The sequence below is a fragment of the Nuphar pumila genome, chromosome 6 (assembly GCF_984573655.1).
Source record: "Nuphar pumila chromosome 6, dmNupPumi1.hap1.1, whole genome shotgun sequence".
NCBI classification, from domain to species: Eukaryota; Viridiplantae; Streptophyta; class Magnoliopsida; order Nymphaeales; family Nymphaeaceae; genus Nuphar; species Nuphar pumila.
Window position 1 is genome coordinate 40712372 of NC_143254.1, and position 10513 is coordinate 40722884.

A 10513-nucleotide genomic window follows, 5' to 3' on the forward strand; every position below is an offset into this window, starting at 1 on the left:
AAAAAGTAGAACTTGTCTCCCCTAAGGTGGCACCATTTGAATTATGTCTCCTGCAAGTGACACATGTCACTCTCTCCTTTCCTCAGGAAAAGCAAGTGACACGTGTCAATCTCTGCTACTTTCAGAAAAAGCAGGTTGACACATGTCTTCCCCTACTTTTTCTCAGAAAAGTAGATGACATATGTCATTTCTAGCTTCCTTCAGAAAAAGTAGAAGACACATGTCACTCCCTGCTTCTCCCAGAAAAAGCAAGTGACACATGTCACCCTCTGCTCTACTCAGAAAAAGCAAGTGACACATGTCACCCTCTGCTCTACTCAGAAAAAGCAAGTGACACATGTCACCCTCTGCTCTTCTCAGAAAAAGCAAGGGACACGTGTCTCTCTCTGCTTTCTTTAGAAAAAGCAAGTGACACATGTCACTTTCTGCCTCCTTCAGAAAAAGCAACAATTCAAATATTCAAACTCCAGGCTGAGGTGGCGCAAATCCTGAAGTCTCCTCCATAAATTCATTTTTTGAGATGGTGCCACGTGTCCCTTTCCCTCCTTTTCCTCCCTCTTGCCACATGGCATTGTAGGAGCCACCTTGAGGTGGTGCCACATGTCCACCCTCCATTCCTCCAGGGCCAACCTCCATTTAAAATTCAAATCCCCCTTTGAGGTGGCGCCATCTGAAGAACCTCCTCCAGCAAGCTGACACTTGTCAGGTATGGAACCATCCTGGACTGCCACATATCCAGATCTCCTTTCATCAGGAAAAGTAGAATTCCAACTCCTCTGAGGTGACACCTTCTGAGCCCACTTCTCTGTTCTTCTGACACGTGTCAAACACCTTTTGAGGTGGCGCCATTCCAGAGCTCCCACTTGGCTTTATTTTTATTTTTATTTTATTTAAAATAAAAGTAGCCCACCATGAGGTGGCGCCACCTGAGGGCTCCCTACAAAAGGCAAATTTTGAATTTCAAACCCAGAGAGCACCCCCTGAGGTGGCGCCATTTGGGAGCCTCCTGCAGAGAAAATCAAGCAAGCTTTTTGAAAAATTCCAAATTTCCCTGCTGAGGTGTCTCACTCACAAAATTCTTATTTTTATTTTCTCAAAAAATCAAAATGGCATGCCCTGAGATGGCGCCACATGGAAGGTCTAGATTCACTGTCTTTGAATTTTGAAAATCTCTAAAATTTCTAAAAATACCCTAGCCCATGCCCAACTCAGGGAGAGCCCTGTTTGAGAATTGAACTTCAGAATTCCATTTTCTTTCTTTCTTGGTTTCCTCTGGATTCATGCCCCTCTGGAGCCCATTGTCAAGGTAGTCGTTCATTTCGGGAGTTCCAAAACCACTGGAGAACACAAGGTAAGCCTCCATTCCTATTGATTTCACCATGATAATGCCTTTTGGTTTGATTCACGTGTCGTTTGAAGAAAGAGCTCATCCGAGGAATGGATTGAGCTATTCTCATAAAATGACATATATAAAAATACATGATTGTGCTTCCTTGATGATTTTTAACATTCATGCATTTAGCTAGATTTAATTTGCATTTTATTTCATTAATTTAGCATGTTTCATGAGTTAATTAGGATTAATTTAACATTTATTTCAATTCTGCTCAGTTTCAGTAGTTCTCTGTTTTTGTCAGTCAGTCCACACGTCATTTAGTGCGTGTAATTTTTGTTAAAAAATCCAAAAAAATCATGGAATGTGCCCTTAGGTGTCCCTAGAAATGTGCCAAAAATTCGGAAGCATTTGAATTCGTTTATTGTGGTAAACGTTCAAAAAGGTGAGTCGGGTTTTACTACCCGGGATGCATTTTAAAGTATTATTTCCGACTTTTAAAATCGAGATCTCCCTCATGGGAGATCCAATTTTCGATCCAAAAGATGTTCTGAACTCGAGAGGATGTCTAGTTTTAACCTGGTTTTCTCAGATTTTTATGAGTTTTATTAATGTATGACAAAAATCTGAAAGTTCGGGACACGTGTCAGAGCCTGATTTGGGCCTCTGAGACTTTGGATCGACTTAGGGCTATTGGTTCTCTTTATGTGTTGCTCCAAATCCAAAACTGTAAACAGTGAAAGTTATGTCCGTGATGTCCTCTGTTTGAATCTGGAAGCTTGTGAGTTTTAGAACAGCTGTGATACCTGTTTCGGATTTTTCTTGTCAGTCCTCTGTTTTATCACATTTGTCTGTTCTGTCAATTTAGGAATGAAAAGTTATATTTTTATATGTGTTTATGTTGATCAAATTCCAAAGTCATGAACATGAAAGTTATCCATATAGGTGTCTTGAGTAGCTCTTTTAAATATCAGAAATTTCCATGGCTATTTTCTATTTTTTTAGCATTTTATATTAGATTAGGTTGATTTTTACCTCCATCAGAACCAAATCCCTATTACCGAACTCACCATGACTCAAATCCCGTGGCTGTAAAAACCAAAAATGTTTCATTTCGGGTTCTTTAGCAGTCTACAAAATATCAGAAGTTTTCATGGTGTAAATCATGCATTATCATATTAAGCATTGCATTTGGTTCGGGTCCGTAGGCGAAACCCATCCTTTTTAGGACTTTCTTTAAATTTTAGTATTCAAATCATATCATTTCATGAATTTCAGCATTATAGGATGTTTATCAGAGTATGTATATGCTTCATACCGAATTTGGTGTAATTTGGAATCCATTAGAGGCTTGGTTTAGCCATAATATCAAAACAGGGTCCCGCGGGACCCGGATCCAAGCAAAAAACAAGCGAAATTCGTTATTTTTGATGAAAGATAGCATGTCAAATTCTGATTTTACAGTCCTAATGTGTTTAGCAGCATGTCATCAAGTCCCATTATGCATTTCATCATCATTTGATTCAATTTGAATTTCGAAATTTCAATTTTACCAAGTTTTCCTTTAAAAAACCCTGATTTTAAAGGTGTAACTTTATAATTAGGGGTATTTTGGTCATTTTGACCCCAATTCCGAATTTCAAACTATTTTCTACTGAATTTCTTGCATTTACATCATTTCAAATATCAAGGAAGCATGATCATAGGGTTTATATCCAATTAAATCCAATAATTTCAGAATATTATTGGAAAATCTTGAAAAAACCCACATATTTGAGCTAACCCTATTTCAAGTTTGACAGGGACATTCAAATGAAGGAGCTGAAGTCTGCAATTTTCTTTTATTTCATTTATTTAATGATGTAATAAATTAAATTTTGGAATAAGAGATTTAATTTTCTGCTTAGACTAGGATGCATATCATATAGTTTGAATTTATGCAATATCCTGTTTCTATTTTTCATGCATTTTATTTCAAAAGCACTATGGATGTACACGAATGGCACGTGCACCAACTCTTAAGAAGTTGATGAACTCGGTGGAATCCATATTTACGGCCCTAGTCGGAATATGGACGAGACCCAGATCCATCATCTTTCTACCAGTCACATTGAGCCTACACTCTTAGGCTATCTTAAAATGCACATCATATTTCTAACATTTTCAAAGTATTGTGCATTAAATCAATTAAACTCTGAATATATTCATGGCCACAGTCAGGATATGTGAAGGATTTATTTTGACTTAATACACATTTTTCCAACAAATTTCTTAGGAAATCTTTCAAAGTGCATTCATTCACTCATATCATTTGCATCATGAAATCATTGATTTTCCCATGATTTTTTTAAGAAAGTTTCATTCTCAAAGAAATCGATTTCTCAAGAAACTCTGAGTATTTTCCAAAATCGGTTTCCCAAGTCAAGTTTTCACAGTTTTCCATAGAAACTTCTAAGTTGGATTTCCAAGATCAAAGTTTCCCTCGATTTTCCTTGGAAAATATTATTTTCTTAAGATTTTCAAAAAGAGTTTTCCAACCTTTCTCAAAGATCAAAATCGATTTCCAAGTATTTCAACGGTAAGATTCCCAGGATTTCAATTTCCCAAGTTCAGTTTTTTTTTTTTCTTCTCCAATGAGTTTTCCTATAAATTTTCCATCCTTTCCTAAGAAAGTTCTCAAAGTCCGAGTTTTCCTGAGAAGTGTGTCCCTTTTCAAATGTTCACATTTTCCTTAAGAATCACTTCTATTTTCCCAGGATTTTCAACTATTCATGATTTTCCCACATCTTTATGAACTTTCCCGTGATTTCAAAAACCCTTTTTCATCTGAGTTTCCTGAGAAATTGATCCTTTTCCTGAGAAATATTTTCCTACTCCAAAGCATTTTCCAAGCATACATCATGTTTTTCCAACTTGCAATTTACAAAACTTCATAGCACATGCCTGAATTCTCTGTGCATTTAGGATAAAACATGATTTTGATGATTTAACTAAGTCAAGCACAATTTTGGTCCTTGGTTCGATTACCCCTGTTAAAGGCGGCAGGAACGGTCGAACCTCGTACCGACAGGTCGAGCCCCATCCCATGGATTTTCCCGCAATTTTCAAAATGGAGGCGAGTATTTCAAAACAATTTCCAAAACCCGGTCAAGTTTGAATCGCGGAAGCGTTTCCCTCTCTCTCTTCCGCAAGGAAGGGAAGACGGGAAAAATTTTGCGACGATAACAGGTTTGGCGATCGAGATGGGACCTGTCCTTGTCTAATTAAAATTATGCTTGATTTAATTCAATTATCAAAACTATGTTCACAAAATGTCAGCTTTTTACTTTCTGATATCATGCGAACCTAGGAGCCTAGATTTTGACATAGCTGACATTAACTGCATATAGACTAGGCATGGTTTGGTAGGACCAGATTGAGGAGATATTTTCATGCTCACATAGACTTAGGTCTAAACACAACTCTCCTCAATTTAGGATCTGAATGCAAACAATGTATGCTCCTTCAAAGTTTTCAAAATCTATCTCTCTAGGATTTAGAGCCCTCTATTTCTTGCATGTGATCATTTTTTCAAAACTCCCTTACCTATCATTACCCGGTCTTCACGTTGCTGGGCTCTCTTCCAGAACCCTAGTTCGGGACAGAGCCTCACAACTGGGCCAACTGTTTGGGTTAACACCCCCCTACCACGTACTGCGGGCAACAGTCCGAAGTATATCGGTAGGCGCTCAAGGATGTTGGAAAACCTTACCTTAGAACCGAAGTTGAAATTATTTGCCACGTACCTCGGATTTCGATTCGGGTATATCGGCATAACTGGATTGGACAAAGATGATCTGAACCCATATTTAGGATTAGGGTCCTACAACTGTTTTCAAAATGATACATCTAGAGTCAGCCTTCTAGGGAGTGCTGTATGTGCATAAATGTTTGTGCAGGATGTGATCTCTATTTTCTTACATTTTTCTCAAAAATATTTTTCCAAATATCCATATTCTCATCTTTTCCTTCATTTTCTCAAACCCTGGATGATTTTCTCAAATATCCAATTTCTTTCAAAACTCCAAGTGATTTTCTATTCTCCCTTTCTACTGGATCTCGAATTTCCAGCTGCATTTTTATCCTGCCTGCAATTTTTCAAAATCATATGTTTTCTCTTATTGGATTTTCAATCCTTTTGTATATTTGCAAAATTCTTCACCTTCTTTTCCTTATGCATACTTTGATTATTGCGGAGAAAATTGTTTACCCACTTGCCTTCTCCTTATTCTAAATTCGTTTGCGGATTGTTTTTCCAAGAGATATCTCTTTCCTTCAAAAATGGTGTTTTCCTCGTGGTTGACGACCTCGCCTAGGTAACAAGGCACATTTTCCGTTGTTTATTTCCCTTGCAAAAGAATGACAACACAATTGTCATAATCCTTATGATGACTCAATCCCTAGTAATGGGATACTCTTCCAATGGTCTACCATATTTTCCTCCAAAAATCTAAAAAATTTCCTCAAAATTTGATCCTGTCTTTGCCCTGCAGAGAGCCATCTTTAAATTTTATTCCCTCTTCCCAGTTACACTAGGGCATCTTTTGAAATTTTGTTTTCAAACATTCTGTATGCAGGCAGGATAAACCAATCTCTCATTTTGCATGTATATGCACCCATTTGCATCAAATTGCATTCAATCATATTCATTTGCATTAAATTTGCGTCGAAAATTCTCCTTCAGGTTAAGGGATAAAACCTGAATCATTTTCCATGATTTTCCAATTTCTATTCATATCACCGTTCAGGATAAGGGAATAATCCTGAAACCATTCATAGAAGCGATCCAACTCTCTATAATGGTCCTCGTTCTTCAGTGAACTGATAGTGTTCCCAAGTGAACTGATAGTCGTTCTTCATTGAACTCATAGTGTTCCAAGCGAACTGATAGTCGTTCTTCATCAAACTGATAGTGTTCCAAGAGAACTGATAGTCGTTCTTCATTGAACTGATAGGGTTCCAAGCGAACTGATAGTCGTTCTTCATTAAACTGATAGTGTTCCAAGCGAACTGATAGTCGTTCTTTATTGAACTGATAGTGTTCCAAGTGAACTGATAGTCGTTCTTCATTGAACTGATAGTGTTCCAAGTGAACTGATAGTTGTTCTTCATCGAACTGATAGTGTTCCAACTGAACTGATAGTCGTTCTTCATTGAACTGATAGTGTTCCCATGCGAACTGATAACCGTTCTTCATTGAACTGATATTGTTCCCAAGTGAACTGATAGTCGTTCTTCATTGAACTGATATTGTTCCAAGTGAACTGATAGTCGTTCTTCATCGAACTGATAGTCGTTCTTCAGTGAACTGATAGTGTTCCAGTGAACTGATAATCGTTCTTCATTAAACTGATAGTGTTCCAAATGAACCGATGGTCGTTCTTAATCGAACTAATATTATTCCTAAAGACGGTCGTTCTTAATGGAACTGATATTATTAGTCGCCTCCTTTGGGAAAAAGAGACGAGAATTTTCATCACGAATGTGTTGAGCCGGACTCCAAACGCTCTCTCTCACCCAGGACTTCAAGAAAATTTTGTTAATCAAAGTATTTGTTGATTTCAGAATCTTTATTACACAAATCTTTATTTACCTTTAGCATTACTTCCAAAAGAGTGAAGCTTTTGCGAAAAGAGATTCAAAACTCGAATTCTTTCTATTGGCCAACCAAAAGGATGAAGGATAAATCCTCGATATGGCCAGAAAAGAAGATTTAATGTTATTGAAAAGTCGTAGATGATCGATATTGATCGCAGTCAATGGCGCATCTTTAAAGGCTATTCTTGTAAAGACGAGGCAGTGGAAATATCCCGAGCGCTAGAAAAGCGAGAATTCATCCAAGCCCTGTCTCCTCAAAATCACCTAAGCTGCCATTAAATATCCGCAAAAGGGATCTCTCAATTGTCGTCAAGATGAAGGCGAATTAAGCGAGTAGACCCCCGGGGCCAAAGAAGATTTGAAACATCTCCAAGATGACGGAGTTTGTGACGGATCCTTCCAGGGAAAGTCCAAAGCACTGTCAAGATAAAAGCAGATGCGATGAACCTCCCGACAATCCCTAAAAGATATTCAATTTCAGCTATTACCCAAAGATCTCCAAGCCAATGAGCCAATATCATCAACATGACCCCTGAGGCAAAGAAGGATTGAAACATCTCCAAGTTGACGGAGTTTGTGACGTACCCTTTTCAAAAAGAGAGCAAGAGAGGAAAAAGAAAGAGGAAAAGCCGGAACACCTCCAAAATGAAGGAGAATGTAGCCAAATCCCAAAAGAGTGCAGAAAGATTATCATGAGAGAAGCTCCCAAGATATCAAACTGCCAAATCTATCAAGAATCTTCTTTAAATTTGTGAAATTCTATTATCAATATTCTTTCATCATTTGCTTTTATAAATATCAAATTCTCTTTCCTGTTGATATCAAGGAAATTGATAGCTTCCTTGAAGAAGGCCAATTGCAAGTAATTTGGTTTCCAATCTCGATTCTACAAAGTGAACCTTGTTTGGAGGTAATGCTTCAGGTAGAAAAGAAAGAATATCTTTGCAACAATGTGCAACATTTTCAAAAACTTTGAATCAACAACATTTTGACAATATTTTCTAGCTATCCTGATGTTAAGTGAGAGCTTGAGGTCCATATTGATGCATCTTGACCCCTTCGAGAGATTTTCCTTTGTCATCTTTCACATTGTTGAAAGATTAGCCTTATCTTTGAAAGGATAGCCTTTTTCATCTTTCGCATTGTTGAAAGATTAGCCTTCTCTCCAAAAGGATAGCCTTTGTCATCTTTCACGTTGTTGAAAGAATTCTCTTCGAAGCGATCGCCTTATCATCTTTCGTGTCGTCGAAAGAATCACCTTTTTCCTTTGGATTATTTTTGTCATCTTTCGCGTTGTCGAAAGAATCGCCTTACTCCTTTGGATCGTCTTATCATCTTTCGTGTTGTCGAAAGAATCACCTTATTCCTTTGGATTGCCTTTGTCATCTTTCGCGTTGTCGAAAGAATCGCCGTACTCCTTGGGATCGCCTTATCATCTTTCGTGTCATCGAAAGAATCGCCTTGTTCCTTTGGATTGCCTTTGTCATCTTTCGCATTGTCGAAAGAATTGCCTTGTTCCTTTGGATTGCCTTTTGTCATCTTTCGCGTTGTCGAAAGAATTGCCTTGTTCCTTTGGATTGCCTTTTATCATCTTTCGCATTGTCGAAAGAATCGCCTCTTTCCTTTGGATAACCTTTATCATCTTTCGCGTTGTCGAAAGAATCGCCTTATTTCTTTGGATTGCCTTTTGTCATCTTTCGCGTTTTCGAAAGAATAGCCTTGTTTCTTTGGATCGCCAACGTTCATCTTTCGCATTGCCGAAAGAGTTGCCTTATTCTTCGTTGGAAAAATTGCCTTATTCATCTTTTGCATTGTCAAAAGAGTTGCCTTACTCTTCTCTGAAAGAGTTTGCATTGTCTGTCTTTCACGTTGCCGAAAGAGTTACCTTATTCTTGTCAAAAGATTGCCATATCCATCTTTCGCATTGTCGAAAGAGTCGTCTTACTCCTTACCTTATTCATATTTCACAATGATCGTTTTGATCATCTTCCAAAATTGCCTCTTACAATTCCATTTTTGTCGCCTCGTTCCTCTTCAAGAAAAGTTGTCTTATTCACCTTCCAATATTCCATTTTCCGCCCGATCAGGATAAGGGCATAAACCTGAGCCTCATTCAAAGAGGTATTTCATTTTTCACCCGATCAGGTTAAGGGTACAAACCTGAGTCTCATTTTGATGAGATATTCCATTCCCCAATCAGGTTAAGGGTCAAAATCTGAGCTTCGTTCCAAACGAGGTATTTCTGTCCCATCCAGGTTAAGGGCAAAAACCTGAACTTCACTCTCATAGAGTGAATCTTTCCTCTTCATTCTCAATTTCATATCTACCATCTTCCTCGGGCTAATTTCTTCACACCCAGTCAGATCCTTCCAACTGGGGCATTTTTTTTACGTATAGCCCAAATTTGGTGTGTTTTTCTTTGCCACTAAGCTCGGCCATGAGCCGGCTTAGTAGCAAAGAGGGGCATCTGTAAACACCCCAAATTTTCACTCACCTCCCCAACATTTCCACCAAGCATCATCACCCAGCCTCTGAAATTGCCGGAGGGCAAAATGGTCATTTTCTGAGCTTGGAACTTGCAAAAGTCCAAATTTCATCTACAACTCTCAAAATTTCTCTATTTTAGCTCAAATGTTCAAAATTCTACTCCAAACAGGAGACAGGAATCTCCAAAGCCCGGTTCAGGATTACATTTCATAAGACATGTCATTACATAGCATTGCATGAGCATTTCATATCACTTTACTGCACAACATGTCATTTCGAGATCCAGAACTCTCGATTTCAAAATTTTCAATCCAGATTCGAATTTCAACTATTTTCAAAATCGATTTCAAAACCCTGGGTCTTCAAAATTATCAATTCTTCCCATTTTACCCCAGGACTCTGAATTTCAAAATATTTCCTCAGAAAAACAATCTGGATAGTTTTCAACATGGATTTCAGCCACTTCACCTCAGATTTTGCCCTTTTGTCAGCTATTTCAACTATCATTCTTTTACAAAATCGCCCTACAGGGGACCAACTCTTTTCAAAAATTTCTATTTTACCAATTAGTCCAGATTTTGTGAAAACTCCAAAAAGAGGTTTTGTTGTCTTGTCCTTATTTCAATAAAGAAGCAATGTGGGACCCACACTGAGGTGGTGTCACACAGGCTTTTCTTTTAAAAAACCTGAATTTTGAAAACCCCAAAAATATAGGAGCCTTGTCCACTGGATTGGCACCACTTGTCCTTTCTCTCTCCTCCCATTTACCTGCCATGTGTCAGCATAGGGTTCACCTAGAGGTGGCGCCACATGTCACCTTCTCTCTTCTGCCATCCTTTGACACGTGTCAGTGTGGGGCCACCTTAAGATGCCGCCACATGTCATTAGACATCCTCTTCATTTTATGCCATGTGTCAATGTCCACCATCTTCACCCTGTGCCATGTGTCATTCCAAGGTCACCATGAGATGCCACGTGTCATGTGTTGTCCTGTTCAGAAAAAGTAGAACTTGTCTCCCCTAAGGTGGCACCATTTGAATTATGTCTCCTGCAAAT